The 16,518-nt window shown below is 40.3% G+C and overlaps 1 protein-coding gene across 1 annotated transcript in view; it reads right to left on the reverse strand.

Annotated features, from left to right (window-relative positions):
• Positions 1 to 15,402, reverse strand: part of filip1l (filamin A interacting protein 1-like) — a 73,303-nt gene extending 57,901 nt beyond the window's left edge. Inside the window, exon 1 of the mRNA XM_051427409.1 lies at positions 15,079 to 15,402. The gene's annotated coding sequence lies outside the window, so the exon portion shown is untranslated. The remainder of the gene's footprint in view (positions 1 to 15,078) is intronic.
• Between the last annotated feature and the right edge of the window lie 1,116 nt (positions 15,403 to 16,518).

Here is a 16,518-nt window from a genome sequence, read left to right on the forward strand (position 1 = left end):
TTAACGTCTAATGAAGAAACGAGTCTGATTATCAAAATCATAATCAATAAGTGTAAATGGTTCCTGTTGCAGATATGAGAAAGTGACAAATCTGAGTTCACAAAAAGTATTAAAGACTAACGTACAAACCTTTTCTTTCCCCATCTTTTACTTCTAAAATTGCATCTGATTCTTCTTTTTCTTTCACCACTTAAATAATGTGGATTAACAGTAATACCCATGATCTGTAATCAGACTACATATTTCAGGCAATATAACACCATACTGTTACTCTAGAAATATTACATTTTTACCTGACTAGCAAACAGGAAGACAAACACAAGGCAGAGAAAATAAACTGTACCTCCTCCACTGGTTACATAAACTGGTAAAATGAAGCAACACATGAAACACATTTGCCACAGCGACTCTTAAACCGTGGCCCTCTGATTCAACTTCGCTTGTCTGGAAAAAGGCGAACAACAAACTCCTCTCCCATAGTACCGCAAATTACAATCCCAGCTCTGGGACAAAAACACAATGCCATCTTTAAAAGTCCAACCAATGCAACAAGCAAACAGCACAGAGGAAGTGAAAGTCATCACCAAAACAAAAAGCTAATTTCTTAAACAAATCCTACTTCACATGGATGATAGGCAGCCTAGCACAAAAATCCACTAAATGTATCACCAGAGTTGGGCAGTAAGGCATTATTACTAGCAAGATTACAGTAATAAGATTACAGTAATAACATTACTTTCCACAGTAACTAGTAACTAATTACCAATACATTTCAGTAATATTACAGTTACCCACTAAAGAATAATTAGTTACAAGCTTACTTTTGTTGTCATCACATTCATATTTGTAATTGTGGAAGAAACCTTGGAAGTAGCGCTTGTATTCAGTGGCTGGAAATATTCAATTACTTTGATTTTCACAAACAAAACTGGATTTTAATTGTTAGAAATCTGAATTTTGGCGATAAGGGACACAATTACCAATTTTGTGGGGAGTAGCAGAAAGGTAATATTACTAGAAGTGGTACTGATTAGGCAAGGAGGGATAAGTAAAGTAATAACATTACTTTTGTAAAGAGTAATGAGTAATACATTACATTGCAGAGCCCAACACTGCACATCCCACACAGCAAACATTAGCGACATGAGCATACTAACGACCGCTTTCCTTAATAAACTGTAACACATAGAGAATAACACCAGATAGTCATTAAAAAATAATAATAACTTATTACTTTTTATTACTGGGATTATATTTAATGGAGGAGCGGAGAGAAATTAGGATTACAATGAGCACCATGGACAGTGCCACGGATTTACATATAGGTTATTAATGGTCGATTTTACCAATAATTTACTCAAACCTCAGTTACATAAAGGATAAAGACTTTAGCATTGCAGAGGGTCAATGAACACACACACACACACACACACACACACACACATACATAATCAGGCCACACGGGAACTACAGGTGCGCACGCAGCAGGGACCGAGCAGCACTATTTATTTATTTAAAGGCCAGACAGCATCTATAACACGCTTATGAAACAACTTACCAATGATGTTTTCATCCAGGTTGAGTTATTGACAGTGAGAAGAAGTTTGTGAAGGAAATACACGAACATTATTCCTCTGTTTTTCTCCTTAATTCGTCCGACATTTGTCATTTTGCCCGGTTTTTCCGCAGACACCGACTTACACGCTGCACTAATCAAAGAAACAACGCGCACCTGCGCTAAAAATGACGCACGCGCACACACCTGCACAGAGATGGCCGTCGGTAATGATGTCATCACCCCTGGATTTTAAAGTGACTTCAGAAACGCTCTGATATGAGAGTTTTTACACTATTTTATACTTTTATTGTCACTACAAACAGAAATAAATGAAATCTGATCGGCCACCACATTATTACATTATTATAAGTTAAGTTACCTCTGCACCTCCACTATCTTTTAGAGTTTATTTACTGGTATCATAGAAAACTAGAAGACCTAATGCAGCCTTTGGTACCAACCATCATAGCATATCAGGAAGAGGGCTAAATATTGGCCATTTTCAAAGGGATCCCTTGACCTCTGACCTCAAGATATCTGAATGAAAATGTGTTCTATAAGTTTTTGGGGTTTTTTTTGGTGTAAAAGCAAACATGTTTGTTTTTTTGCTTGTTGTATAAATGTGTTATTCCCTAAACAGTACTGGAATTGCATACATTGAGACAGCTGAGACACATACTCCATGCCGCCCCTGATATTAGGGATTAACTTGATAACCATATAAAACTCCAGAAGAGAAATGTGAATATTATATTATACTACATATAGGATCTTTAAATGAATGTCCTACTATAAATGGGATCTCTATATCTTATATACTTTTATTACAAATCAGTTTCAGCATATTAGAACTCCCATTATGCAAATATAGATTTAAATCTCTATCTTTCTGATACCTCATACATTTTGAAAAGTCCCTAATGCTGAATCGTTTCCCTTGAATTTATCAGAGCATGCCACTGACTTTAAGGTCTTTCAGAATTTCCCCTTCTCCTGCATTTAAAAAAAACATCCAGATCTCTTTCCCTATTTTAAAATCATGTTCTGGCTCAGGATCGACCTCCTTCTTGTCCTGTGTGCCCAGCATGACAGAGCAGCCCCAGACAGATCCAATGGTAGGAAGGTGTGAATAGCTGAAATGATCTGTCACCACAGCCGGGCCACCAGTGAAGAAGACGAATCACCTACGAGCCCCAACATCCTGATGCCGTTATCCTCTCTGCTTCATCCCAAACATGTACACACAGATAAACACATGTGCCAACAGACGGAAATCGCAGGCAGATCAAGATATTGTTTGATTATAAGTGACTAACAGCAATATGAGGCACAAAAACAAATAGTGTCATCAAATCCAAGACCCACATGGCTTCTAGCCTAAAACTAACAGCATACCAGTAGTCCTGCAACTTTTCATAGGCCATACATGACACTTTTAAATGCTTCTTAAATCTGATTATTCTGGATTTTTAGGCATTTTGACCAACATTGTTCATCGTGTTTCTGCAGGAATGTGGAGCAGGTTAATCTGATGTTGATAGCAGGAGGTTTTGAGGCTCTTAGGATAAGTACAGTAGAGTTAAGTCACTATGCTGTCAGTCTAAACTATAAGGCAATGGATTGTTTTCCAAGACCGCAAAGGGTATTTTAGGTCATGCAGGCTGCCTCACAGCACAAAGAGCGGAAATAATCCTTGAATATTGTTTGTGAGTTTCTTTATGTTTTTGATTTAGTTAGTTTTCAAGTTTTCAGTGTGGTTTTTGAGTTTCAAATGTTCAGCTTGTATAACCCTGGATGAAACATTTGACAGATATTTCAATTCTATTTATTTTTACACCTCTTTTCAGGTTAAGCAAATAACCTTGTCTGTGTTTTTAGTGTTGTCCAAAGGTTACAGGGGTTGTCAGAGAGACCTTTAACTCAGTTCAGCCAGCAGAGGGCAGCCCTTTTTTATTTTTGGGAGTGGCCTTTGGGAGCTTTTGGACTGTGAATGAGCTGCTCAGCTTCATCAACAGTGTCTCCTTTGCACATTTATTTTGTTGTTTTTGACTGATCATGTGTATCTAAAACTTGTCGGGCTGGTTTTGATGTGTTTCCATATTGATATGCTTTAGTTAAAAGAGCCGGAATTGCAGGTGGTTCGCCTGCACCTGTGCTGATGCAAAACTTGTTGGAAGGAGGTTGGAAGAGCAAAGTACAGAAATTACAAATTAAACTGGGAAACAAATTATCTCATTTTGTTAATTTTGTTTTGGTAGTTGAGCTTTTTATTTTATTGTTGTATGTTTGTTTTTATATTTTGCTATGTAGTTTTTTTTAAAAACATGGATGTGTTTTGTACTTCCAGTTTACCATGGTGCACTTTACTGTATGTTAAATGGATCAGTGTATTAGTGGGCTGCAGACAGCTCAGACAGATTATCTACTAGGTCGTTATGTTTTTACAAACAAGAGAGTTTGTGACTTTGTAGCATGACGTAACTTTTACTGTGGAGCAGCTACTGTACCTGAATAATCGGCTGGCATTTGTTCTTGGATAGAATAAAAAAAAAAAACTTGCAAAGTAGACCCCATTGTTTTAAAGTAACGTGGTCTCAAGTCGGTCCCCCAACTGGGGACTGACAGCAGATTAGAGAGTCGAAGGGTTCATCAGCTGGTCTGCAGGCTGTCACTTTGTCTGCAGTAATTGCATTTACACTGTATGATCCTAGAAGTCAAGTTAATGTGCTCATCTGTCACCTCCCAGTATATATAGATACTTATATCTGTCTGTTTGTTCAGCTAACCTCTGGCCTTTCACTAAATGACTGTCAGGGACTTTAACAGTGATGTAGAAGCTACCATACCAGCAATACTCTCTTCCCTTTCAGACAAACCCCTCAAACAAACACCATAGTCATCACCACGCACCCATTCATTCACCGATGCATTCCCAGTCTGTCCATCCATCTGTGCAGTGACCCAGGATTGACAGTAGAGGATTACAAGGTCACAGCATCCATCTGCTAGTGCACATGCTGTCACTTTGCCCTCAGTTGGGAAGAGACTGAAGTGTCAGTCAAGTTATCATTGATTCATTGACGGAAAGTGTTTTTAGATAATGCGAATTCAAGAATAAAAAGCATATGCAGCAGATAATGCATCATTCAATGGCAGGTCAGGTACGTCAGTCAGTTGGTCCGCCATTAGGGTGTCTCAACTTTTACATGAATTGGTTTTATTTAGAGATACTCATGTTACTTGGATGAACCTCTGACTTTTCTTCCAACGCCATCAGCATTTGTGCTTTTGACAGAAATATCTCAACAGCTATTGAAAGGACATGAAATGTTATTCTGACCATAAATATACTGTCATAACACAACCCATGAAGAATAGTTAATAAAAAATGTAATGAAAATAAAATATGACTAATAAAGATCACATTCATGACGTTTTTAGATGGGCAGTTGGCGGAGTGTCGCCTCTTCACTGGCTGGTTTTCTGTCCTCCCCTGTGTTTATGTGCTTCAGTTCAAATAATCACCATCAGTTGCTGCACAGACTCTTTAAGAAAAAGCTGGTCTTAAAGTGTCGACTGACAAATAAAGCAGAAATATTTTGGTATTCCTCATTATCTCCCCAACTAATGCCCGTCACGTCCTCTCCTTTTTGCCTGTAATCCAATCTGTCCAGTGGCCAACAAACTCGGAGCTAAAATTAGGGGTCATCCAATCCCCTGCACAGTAGAAGCAAGAAGAAGGCGAGAGCGGTGTTGGACCACGTCCTGTTGGAACTGTACCCTAGTCTGCTGCATTTATCTTTCAGCAGCCAAGGTTTCGTTTATTTAAGTGTTAAAGGCACTTTCCACCAATCAGCCTAAATCACAAATACTGTGGGTTTGTAATTGAGATGCTTCACATTTGTTGTTTAAATGACCTTGAAGTGTAACTGCACCCGTCAATTGCTCCCTCTCAGCAAATTTAATAAATGTATCAGAGACCTGCAAAAGGACAGGCAGTGTAGCGGGCGTGGCCTCGACCCCGACCAGGAATGTGGAACAGCATGCAGGTAGTCGGAGCTAACCAGCCAACACAGTCCACAGTCCACTGGAGCACATTCACGTAGAGGGTTAGCAAAAAAAAATAGCATAAACTCCTGTGAATGCAGCAGCGGTTTCACAGGCAGACCTTTTTATATTAATGTCATGATGTAAATAAGTCCCCAAAGGTCAACTGTCACTGGCCTTGTAAGGTTCAGGGTGATTTAAAACAGTAGATGGCGTGTTGACAAATTTCCAACCCAAGAAATGCAGATTTTAGTCAGTTTTGCAAGAATGTCTAATGTGTTTCATCAAAGTGCAGTCATATAGTTTAGTTTACAGCTAAAGTGTGAGGTACCTCTTGAAATGGGAAATTCAAAACAATCACTTTAACAGAAGTGAGCCGAGAGAAAGTCTGAGTCAGCAAGGATGCTCTTCACCACCTCAAGCGACTAATTTGTTTCTGTCCTACATGACCTGCACCTGCCAGTAAGGAGGACAGCCAAATCACAGACTGTGGCAGTATACATTTTAAGTTTAATGCAGAGTTCTGTGTGTGTGTGTGTGTGTGTGTGTGTGTGTGTGTGTGTGTGTGTGTGTGTGTGTGTGTGTGTGAGTGTGTGAGCAAAGTCAAGGTGTGTATACATTAATTCGTACGTGTGTGTCCCTGGATGCTTGTTGGTATAAAGGTATGAAAATCTGCAGGCAAACTGAAGAATAGATTATCTGCTCCTGTGTCTATTTATTCTATTGAATTATATTTGAATGTACATTTCCTTTGTGCATTATAGTCTGGGATAATATACTCAAAGCCTGAAGAGAATTAGTATGTAGGTCCGTTGAAACGTCTTCACCCAGGGAACAACTCTCTGTGGATGCAACTCCCTCATCAAAACATATTCAGAATGATAATTAAATGACTTAACTTTGCTTCCTTACACCTTATTGTCTCTGCAGGGGAGGGTCCCCAGCTCAGTTGCTCAGCAACCTCCTCAATAAGCTGTCCAATGAGTCACACCTTGGGCTATTTACAAGTCAGTTGACTAAGCTGTAATTAGAGCATCGACTTTATGAGAGCAGGATAATGCACATCAGCAAATCAATTAGGCAGACTGTATCTGATTTACAAACAAACAGGTAGATGTGATTTGTTTATAACGAGCAATTATTCGATTTTGTGCATCCAAAATCTCCTGAAGCATTATGTTGGCACATTATTATGGTGGATCAAGATCTCATTATCTAGCAGCGTTTGAATTTCTCAAAGGGAAGTTGGTGATTTTAATATTACCTGAGCTAATTACCAGTGATTTTGTTTTCTTATCCTCCATCTCTCAAATAATTACAGCTCCAGTTTCCTGCTCCATCACTTCATCAGACAGCGTGCTAACATCAGAAGTAGAACAAGGTTTTGATAACCTAATAGATCACTTAATAACATCAATCAACTCAATGAAGAAGAAAGAAAAGTCCCCACAAGCTCATCAATGTCTTGTCACAGCCGATCTGGCATTCAGAAAGTAGTTGGCAACAAACAATTAAATAGCCGCAACATAATTAACAATATATAATACTTATAGAATAAGAATAATATCAAGGAGAGAGATTTTATTACCCACCTCCCTCTGTATTATTAATCATGTTCAAATATGGCTTTAGACTGAAGTCCAATAGAAGAAAGAATAATTACCTGGATGTTTTTGTCAGCTGCTGTACACAACCATTGTGCACCCTCCAGTTATTTTCACTTGGACTGTGTGGGTGTGTACAGACTGAGCTTGACTTGTTAGGTTGGGACAACTTACACCTTTATCATTATTATTAGTACATATAAATTATTGACATCATGTAATTATTGGCATACATGAGAAATATGGGTGTGCAGGTGTAGAATAAACACGCTGGAAACACAACACTGACATTATCACCTTCTGATTTGATTTGGCAAATTTATCAGATTAATGTTCATCCAAAACTCTCCTTTTAGTTTTGTTTCTACTGTTTTTACTTTGTTTTGCTATGTGGTGCTGGGCAGGTTGTGTAAAGTAGTTTTGGTCCCTGAAAACAGTTGCTGTGTTTGAAAATTAGAGGGTGAGAATGAACCAGAACAGTAAAAGTTCCAGACCAGAAAAACAAAACAGGAAGAAATAGGAAGACAAAACCCCAAATCTTTGTCAAGAGTTTGTCAATATGAGAAAATAGAGAATAATATTGCAGTTCTCTGCTCTTTCTCTTTGTTAATATTCAGTGGCTGTGCTGTTTCCGAGCAGCAAAACAACATTTCTCAGTAAGCTGACTCATGTTTTCTTTCTGAAAAATAATCATTGTACTTCAAGCACAAGCAGCGCTGCAATTCTGTTTTTTGGCAGAGTTTCGGTGCATTGTCTTGTACAAAGTTATAGTGTGAGTCATCAGAACAGAGCGTACATCAGGTGAAAAAATTACCTTTCCTTCCAGTGAGCTTCTTCAGAATTGATGTATTTCTTCTCATTTTTATGCATAGCAGACAGAGTTAGTTAGAGTAGAGTTCGTTTTTGTATCTAGATCGTCTAACATATTGTGGGTTAAGGTCTCTGCAAACCCTAGATCCATGTAGAAAGGTAAAACCAGCCAAAGAGAGGATGCAAAGTTGTTTTGAAATAAAAGTGCTAAATTTTTAGGATGAGCTGCCCAAAACCGCAGTTTATCCTTCACGACTTGGACACCAAACTCTACAGCACTAATGTGGTTTTGGCCCCCTGCACTGCCTCCTTCTCTTGAGTCATCTTGGCAGATGGGTGTAATGCACCCTCCTTCACCCTCACCGACACTATGTGCTGTCGAGCCCTGGGCCTCATCCCAGCAGCACTCCTGCCAAAAACAATCCCACTCTGTACAAATCACGCCCATTTAAGACATTTCCCAAATCTGTCCAGTGTTGTTCGGGCCAAAGTGAGTAAATTAACTGTCACAGTGTGCGACACTGACATTTCTCACCACTGTAATACGTCTGTCCTTTCCTCCTCTGTCCCTCTTCGCTCTTAACATACCTCACTTCTCTTAAATCAGAGGCAGCAGGGAAAATGTCAGTGGGTCATCAGAAAATAGCCCGATAATTGACCCTGTCTTTTAGTGAATGCAAAAGCCCCACAAAGTCACAGAGCCATGCTAAGCCCACTCATCTCAGCTGAGTTCATTACTATAGCAACAGCACAACACAGAGAGGGGCAACAATGGAGGCTTAAGCTCTAAGAGGAGTGTTCACAGCAGGGTTTCTTGGTGCCTTTTATTTTTTTCTCCGGTGCATATTTAGCGTCAGGCTGCCACCTGTGTCGTTTTATCTAATCATGTTACATATGCCAAGAATTTCACAACCAAAGCCGAGTCTCTGGTGGGCATACAATGCAGAAATAGTAGCAAGATGTGAGCTGGTTCACATTGAGGTCGGCATGATACAGAGCTCTGGAAAAGTTTCGTTTACATAATGTATAGCAAGCTGTGCTAAGCTATACCTATGGAGAACTCTCAGTAGCAACGTACTACCATAATCCAGAGTGCTAAAAAGGTGATAATAACACACTACACGTTTATACTTTATTTTCTACCATCTTCCAGCTATATATAAGGCTGCAGCCCGGCAGTCAGTTAGCTTTGTATGAAGACTGGAAACAGGGGGAAACAGCTAGCAAAGGGAACAGATCTGCCTACCAGCTACCATGTTACCTATATGTCATTTGTTTAATCCTTAAAAACACAACAAGGTGTGAATACAATTAATTGGGGTTTTACAGGAGTCTGAAGTCTTTGTGGGTTGCCCGGCAACCTTGTGGCGCCTTCTCCCGGCCAAGAAATAGTCCAGCACATATCTCCCAGTAAACAACAAAGTGTTAATTAGTGAGCTTTAGAGGTGCTAGTAGATGGATTTTGTGACCTTTGGACGCAGCCAGGCTAGCAGTTTCCCCCTGTTCCCAGTCTTTGTGCTAAGCTAACTGCAAATTATCTGCTTCAAACTGCAAAATTGCTGTAAAATGCAATTCCAGATCTGCAAAAACTGTCACTTATTGACCCAAAACTGAATATTCTCGTGTGATGGCAGGTGATTTTACAGAATAAATAAGTAATATGCGTCTTTTTCGCATTGACTTTTTGTTTTTAAGTAGACTAGAACTCTTAGAACTCTACTTATTGCTTACAAAGTAATCTGTCCGCGGCTGTGGTCTTCATTGTGCACATGGCCCTGACTGTTTCTGCTGCATCATGGAAAGCATTGGCTCCATCAAACAGCTTGCAGAGGAATCTGAGTTCAGTGGGCCCTTGCTGTATATTTAACACAGAACATAAGCACTAAGTAAAGTAAAGGCGGTGACGCACGGCCAAATCCGAGCAATGTGGATGACTAACATTAATAGCATCAGGAAATGAAAAGACAGCCGGGGTTAAAAATCTATTTGGGAACTAAAGTAGTACGTTTTATTTCATAACAATGCAGCACGGAGCATTTTCTCTCCGATTAACTCTGAGTGTGATCTCTTTATTGTTGCAGTAACTTGAATAAGTTGTTGCCACGTACATTATAATTTACAAATAGTGAAAAAATAGAGTAAAATCAGCATCCGTCTAGTTTTTAATAGATATATTTTAATATAATTTTATATTTTTCAACTTGATTTTGTTAAAGTTTTCAATCGGGGTTGGCATGAGTCTTAAAATACAAGGCCAGTTTCTTCATTACAGTTTGTTTAATTGATAATCGCAGTCCAGTTGTCCTTTGTTGAACGTTTTCCCAGCTTTCAGTTTGTCCCTGAGAAACCTTTTTATATAACTTTTAATGTTTGAGTCAGAAAACTCTCGCCTTTCATATTCTTTCCTCTCCTTTCTAGTTGTGATGCATAATCATGAATCTCATGAGAGGCGGCACAAACCCTTTTTACTTGTTCTGCTTCTGATAATCTCATGTTTGCTGACTCTCTTGCTGACTCTCTTCCTTTCGTGTTTCCTTATTTTTCCTTTTAAAAGTAAAAATAGTAAATGCAGACGTAATGTCAACGTCATTTGTGTTAAAATTTTGATCTAAGAACAGATTCTCTAAATTTACAAAAATATGACTCAGACATGACATAAAAATTGATTTGAGCTGCCTGAATGAGTAGGTTATTGAACTTTAACTTGTCTGTAGAGGACAAATGTAAACTTCAAAGCCAGTTCAAAGAAAAACATTGGATTATGTAGTTTTTGCAGCTATTCTACTTCTGGATTTCACCATGTTGCATTTTCATACGTAAAATTGGAGCCTCCAGCTATCATCCCCTGCTGACAGTTTTTAATGCTGCATAGGCAGCCATCCATCACTAATGCTCCATGGTGTACTGATGCGGCTACAAGCATTACTCACTTTTACACTTCCACAGATATGAGCAGTGACTGTGTCTGCTGCAGCAAATCACACTGTAACCACTCAGTCCAGCACAGGCTTAAAGATATGTATGTGAATTATTTATGCACCTGGAGTCAAGCTGTTTCTGTAGTGATGCACCTGGGGAAAAGGCTCTGCTGAAGTGAGGCGTCAGCAATAAAATGCAACATAAAGATAATGGAACGGCTATCTACAGTGTTTTTATAAAATGTTTTAGTGTAACATCCTGACTGAACGATATGAGCTGATGTTGAATTTTATTTTGACGACTGCTTTAAAGATTTAAGAACTTCTCACGACGATTCAGGAAACAGTATCCCGGTGACTGAGTCATATGTTACTAGCCGTTCTTCCTAATACAGACTTTTCCCTTTTTATAGTCATCTGTCCCTGAGCCTCTTGTGCTTGTCTTCACTTGCTCTCATGGGAACGGGTTCTGCGAAAGCACCTTCTAACTGATCCTTCAATGTCCACCCCGCTGTACAAACTGATCTCAGCTGACTTATTTTGACTCCACTTGACAGCAGAAGGCTGCGGGTCAAGCTGTGGGACACAGAGAGGGACTAATGTTGGACAACATTGGCGTTTCTCTCATGATATATATATAGTGCTGTTTTCCCAGAGCTCTGAGCGGTTGGTATTCTGTGAGAGAAACAGGATCCCCAGGACTGAAACAAGTTCACTGTTCCCGCAGCCAAAAGCCATGTGTCCCTCAATCCATGCTCTACATGTACTGGTCGACCCCACATCAGCCAATCAGCGCTTCAACGCTACAATACGGCTACAAACATTATCGTCATCATCATCAAAACTGAGCAGGCAAATTAAAGTCTCTGCTACATGTCTTTGAAATTCTCTCTCCATCTTTTGCTGACTCAGCTCCTTCCATTATACAAATGAATTAAAGTCCAGCAACTTCAAATCTTAAAATAACATTAGCTCTAAACTGTTTAATGGCAGGCAGCTAAATAGAAATGAGACCATCCATTTTAAAATGAACAAAATATTTAGAATATGATACAATTTTTTACTCTGGTCAAAGCTCACCTCTACAACTGTCCTCATCATCTCAGCAAGAGACCACTCAGGAATTCTGATTACCCGAACCGAAGTTTCATTACACCTTGATCCAAAAAGTAATGTGACACTTTTATTGATTCCTGCAGGAGAAACGCTCCTGCTCAAGGACATTTCAGCAAGTCTTTGGTGGTTACGAGGAGTCACCGCATCTCAACGAGTCAGAATGACAGTTACGACCCATGAACTTCTCGCCAAGCGTCTCATGTGTTGTGTGTTTTGTGGAGCATGTGTACGGGTACCCTATCAAGAGGTGATGGGAACAGACAAACTGTGGGAAAGCTTTTAATCTCCACTTGAATCATCAGAGAACTTTAAGTTACTTTCCCCTCAAAATCCAGTTGGGTTGTGCTCTGTCGTTGCCAAAAAGTAGTGAGATATTTGCAGCGATTTACTCATTAGAAAACTTGAAACTTAGTTCAAATCCAGGCGGGATGGAAAAGCATTTAAAGCAAGTTTGATCTCTTTTTAAGGGCTAGTCAAGGAGAGATTTGCTTTGATTCGTTCACACACTCTCATCCTAGAGTGGCATACCCCGCCAACGCACTCCCCATTGATGAATCAAACACCTTCAATAAACCCTCACAGCCAGGCTTTCTAATCCAACCTACAGCTGGTAGAGCTCAAGGTGCCAGGAGGTTCGTCTTAATGCGTGTCTTGTTTAATGATCTCTGTCCCACTACCCTCAATCTGTCAATCACCCTGAAAGGAGAGAAGTTTGCAGTGAGGTGCTGCCAGAGAATTATAATCAAGATATAAACTTTTGCTGTGATTTTATACTTGTGACTCTAAATATGAAGTAATGTCTAACTGTGACGCCTCGCCTGTGGTTGCATACTGTTTGCAAGTATTTAGAAGTTCAACCAAAAAGCGACATCATAATTCTTTCATTTTTAGAAGCCCAAAGAGGTAAAACTATTTCAGTGTTTCACAAGAAAATAGCACGTTTTGTGTAGCAGAGGAGAACATGAATGTGTGTACCAAATCTTATGGTGATCCATCCAATAGTTGTTGTAGTTTCAGTGTCAACCTTATGGTGTTGTCAGAGGATAACCAAACTTTATGAAGGCTCATCATGTATTAAAGCAATGGGGTGTTCCATATGACAATAAAAAAAAAAGATTAATCTAGTGGAAAAGTTAGAAATATGAAGAGCTGGCCAGTCCATTCCCATCTCTATTAACATCTATTGTTGTGACGTTAGAGATGAATTCATACAAAATACAGCCAAAGAAACACTCCACTTCAACTCTCATCACCCTACAAACGCCATTCACCGTAAACTTGCTGATCAATCTGTTGGTCGGCTGACTTCTCGTCGGCTTATGGCGGATTATCAACACCAGAAGGCTCTCCATCCCGCTATCGTACGCTGTACTTAAACAGATTAACCTGTCACTTCGAGTCACATGCCAAACCCCAAGCCTTTTAAAGCTGCATCTGGAGCGTGCTTGGGTGTCCTTCTGTCAGCCCAAATATTTACCCACAGGAGGGAGGTTTGTGGGACGAAAGCTCAAACACCTGTTGATTCATTTTATGTTTATTGTAGTTGATGAAATGTCAGGAGGAAAAGGGAAAAGGTTTTATCCAAATAACAAAATCCAAATATTTTATGTATAATATAGGTAGAAGCAGCAGCTTAATATGTGCTTTAAGCCCTTTACGTAACTATAAATGTAACTTTCTTTATTCATAACCTGCAAGTAACTGCAAACCTCAATGCAGGGTGATGATCTTTGAGAGCTACAGTAGGCTAAGCCTTCTTTTTTGCTATGCTGACCACCACATACCAACACATCATCAAACTATATGGATACCAGTGCAGGACATCCCGTCTGAGCACGCGATAATAGCTTTGGCATTTTTTTTTTAAGCTAAAGTGGAAAATACTAAGTCTCACAATTAAGTGAAAATGCTTCATTGGCCTGACATTTAGCTATCGTCCATCTCTCTCTCTCCCACTCCCCTTAGTATGTTTCCAAACTGAGACGTAAGTGCAGGCCTGGTAACTTGACCCCCGTCCCTCCCTCACCCGTCCTCAATGCACTTAGATACTGAATGACACTGTTGCGGGTTCTCATGGACATGCTGCCCTTTGGAAATTCCCTGCCTGCAACCAATATGACTAGACGTGCAACTCCAGCGTCCGCTCAAGACAGTATCACTGCACAGGAGCGGATGAATTATCACCCGCAGCTTTGATGTGGTGGGCGAATTGATCATGGGGCGTGTACCACTGCCAGGATGATATCATGTTTTGCCCTTGTCAGCAAATTCAATTGAAGAGCAGGGGCGATTTACTGTAAGTCTGCAAAACACAAGTATGACTCAAGTGCTCCTTTATTAGCCAAAATTCACATGTGCAAATAAAGGACGAATAAACGTCATAGTTTAGATCTTTTGTCTCCTGGCCAAAACAATTCAAACCAATTTGAGCAAATTAAATCGAGTTAGATTAAATTAAGATCCTCAGAAATTCCCTGTGACCCCAAGACCCTCCGGTAGTCTCTCTCTCTCTATCTTCTGGCTTCTAATCTCTATATCTGTCTAATTAGCAACAACCTTGCAGAAAATCTGCCACAATGCAGATTACATCCCGCTCACGTAGTGCTCTGTAAATCCACTCCAAGTTAGACATTTCAGTGCATCTGTACTTTAAGCTATTGTTCACAGCAAACTGCACCATGTCCTTGCATAATTACAAAATAATACAGAGAAAAGTTTTTGATTAAATGCGTTATTACACATATGTTAAAACTACAGCATGTGCAATAACGCAAAAACATTTATAATGCCAGGCTGAAGCAGCAGTGATTTATTTTTAAAATAAATATTCCAGATATATTGCACATATCACTTTGCATTTGGCAGGCAGGTGATGTGAATGCTGATGAAACCTTAACACACAGAGATGCAGCCTTATGCATTTACATATTTGCCTCCAAAATAAAAGATATGATGTGGATGTGGTGTGTGAGCATGTACACACATCCCCTGACACACACCAAGCACACAGTGTCTCCAGCCTTACCTCTTGCAGTGAATCTTTAGCCCACTGTGCTGTTGTGCCTCTGCAGTGCCACTGGCTGTGTGCCTTCAGCCTGCCGGCTCAGATGAAGCGTTATCCTCACTGTGAATGTTTGCCTTCCGACGGTCTCCTTTTGTCTCCTCTGTTGCGTCCTCAGCTGGCCTCTTGTACAATCCAGGTGGTCTTATAGGTGGGAGAGAAGAAGAGGACGAAGGAACGTGTCCTGACAGACTGAGAGAGCTGCTGTGTGTGTGATGATGTCTGTGGCTTGGGACTGTGAAGACAGACTGTGTGTGTGTGTGTGTGTGTGTGTGTGTGTGTGTGTGTGTGTGTGTGTGTGTGTGAGAGAGAGAGAGAAAGGGGGGGGAGAGACACGACCTGCCATGCAGATATCAGCCCTGTTGCAGTTAAATTTAAACCACCCTCCCTTCTGACACCTTGAGCCACGGCTACCCTCCCTCCTCCAGCAAACACAGAGCTCTGACGGTACCATATGGCCCTTGACAGAAGACTGAGCCCTTGGGAGTCTGTGACGTTCCCTGAGTAGAGAAAGAGTAATGGGGTGGGGGGTGGCAGGGGCAATATTTAGACAGGAATTTAGATATTTGTTTTTCAGTTGTTAGTGGGACTAAAACTGTTATGTTGTGCATTAATTTTACCCTGCAGTCGGACTGTTTGCACACTTAAGTAAAATATGATGTGTCACATAATATACTTGAAAAATGAATGTATCTGATGCGTTCGATTGACTACTGTAACATCGTCGGAGTCGCGATGCAAAATTTAGAACAAAAAAGGACCAAAATCGATGCAGCGGAGCCAAAGATGTCATCTTCTTTTCATCCCATGCGTTCTTCTTTGTCAGAAACATGGCGCCTACATTACCCACAATGCAACTCAATGCCGAAAAGTTCCAGTCGGAGATCCGGGTGCGTTAATGCTAGTAGTGGCTCATGTAGCCTCGAGCAGAGATAGGGGGCCAGCTTCTAGGGATCTCACTTCTTTCTACCTCCACATCACCAGATTTAGTTTAACTTTCAGATTTGTAGTCTTCAGCCGCTGACTCAAGTGACATCACCTGAGGCAATTTTTGCGATTTCACACAGCTTCAACAGGAGTCAAAAAAAGGATTAATATAACTCACATGTGTAGTAGCGCTCACTGAGACCTGTAAACAGTTCTTGGTTTGTAACATCAGTGGAGCTCCCCTTTAACAAACCCCTTCAAGGGATTAGAGCGGGGTGGGGTTGCACCAAAAATAAGTGCCCGACACTTTAAGTGCTGACCGCTGCTCTGGTTTAAAAAACTAGGTTGCTTTCTGATGCAGTATGAGGCAGAAGGGTCACAGACGGTTGAGTCACAGGCAGCGCCTTTTTCTCAGCAGACGTCAGAGCTGTAATAGAATTATGGGCATTGTTCAGCTTTAGATGTCGTGCAGAGCTC

The sequence above is a fragment of the Dicentrarchus labrax genome, unplaced genomic scaffold, assembly GCF_905237075.1.
Source record: "Dicentrarchus labrax unplaced genomic scaffold, dlabrax2021, whole genome shotgun sequence".
Taxonomy (NCBI): domain Eukaryota; kingdom Metazoa; phylum Chordata; class Actinopteri; family Moronidae; genus Dicentrarchus; species Dicentrarchus labrax.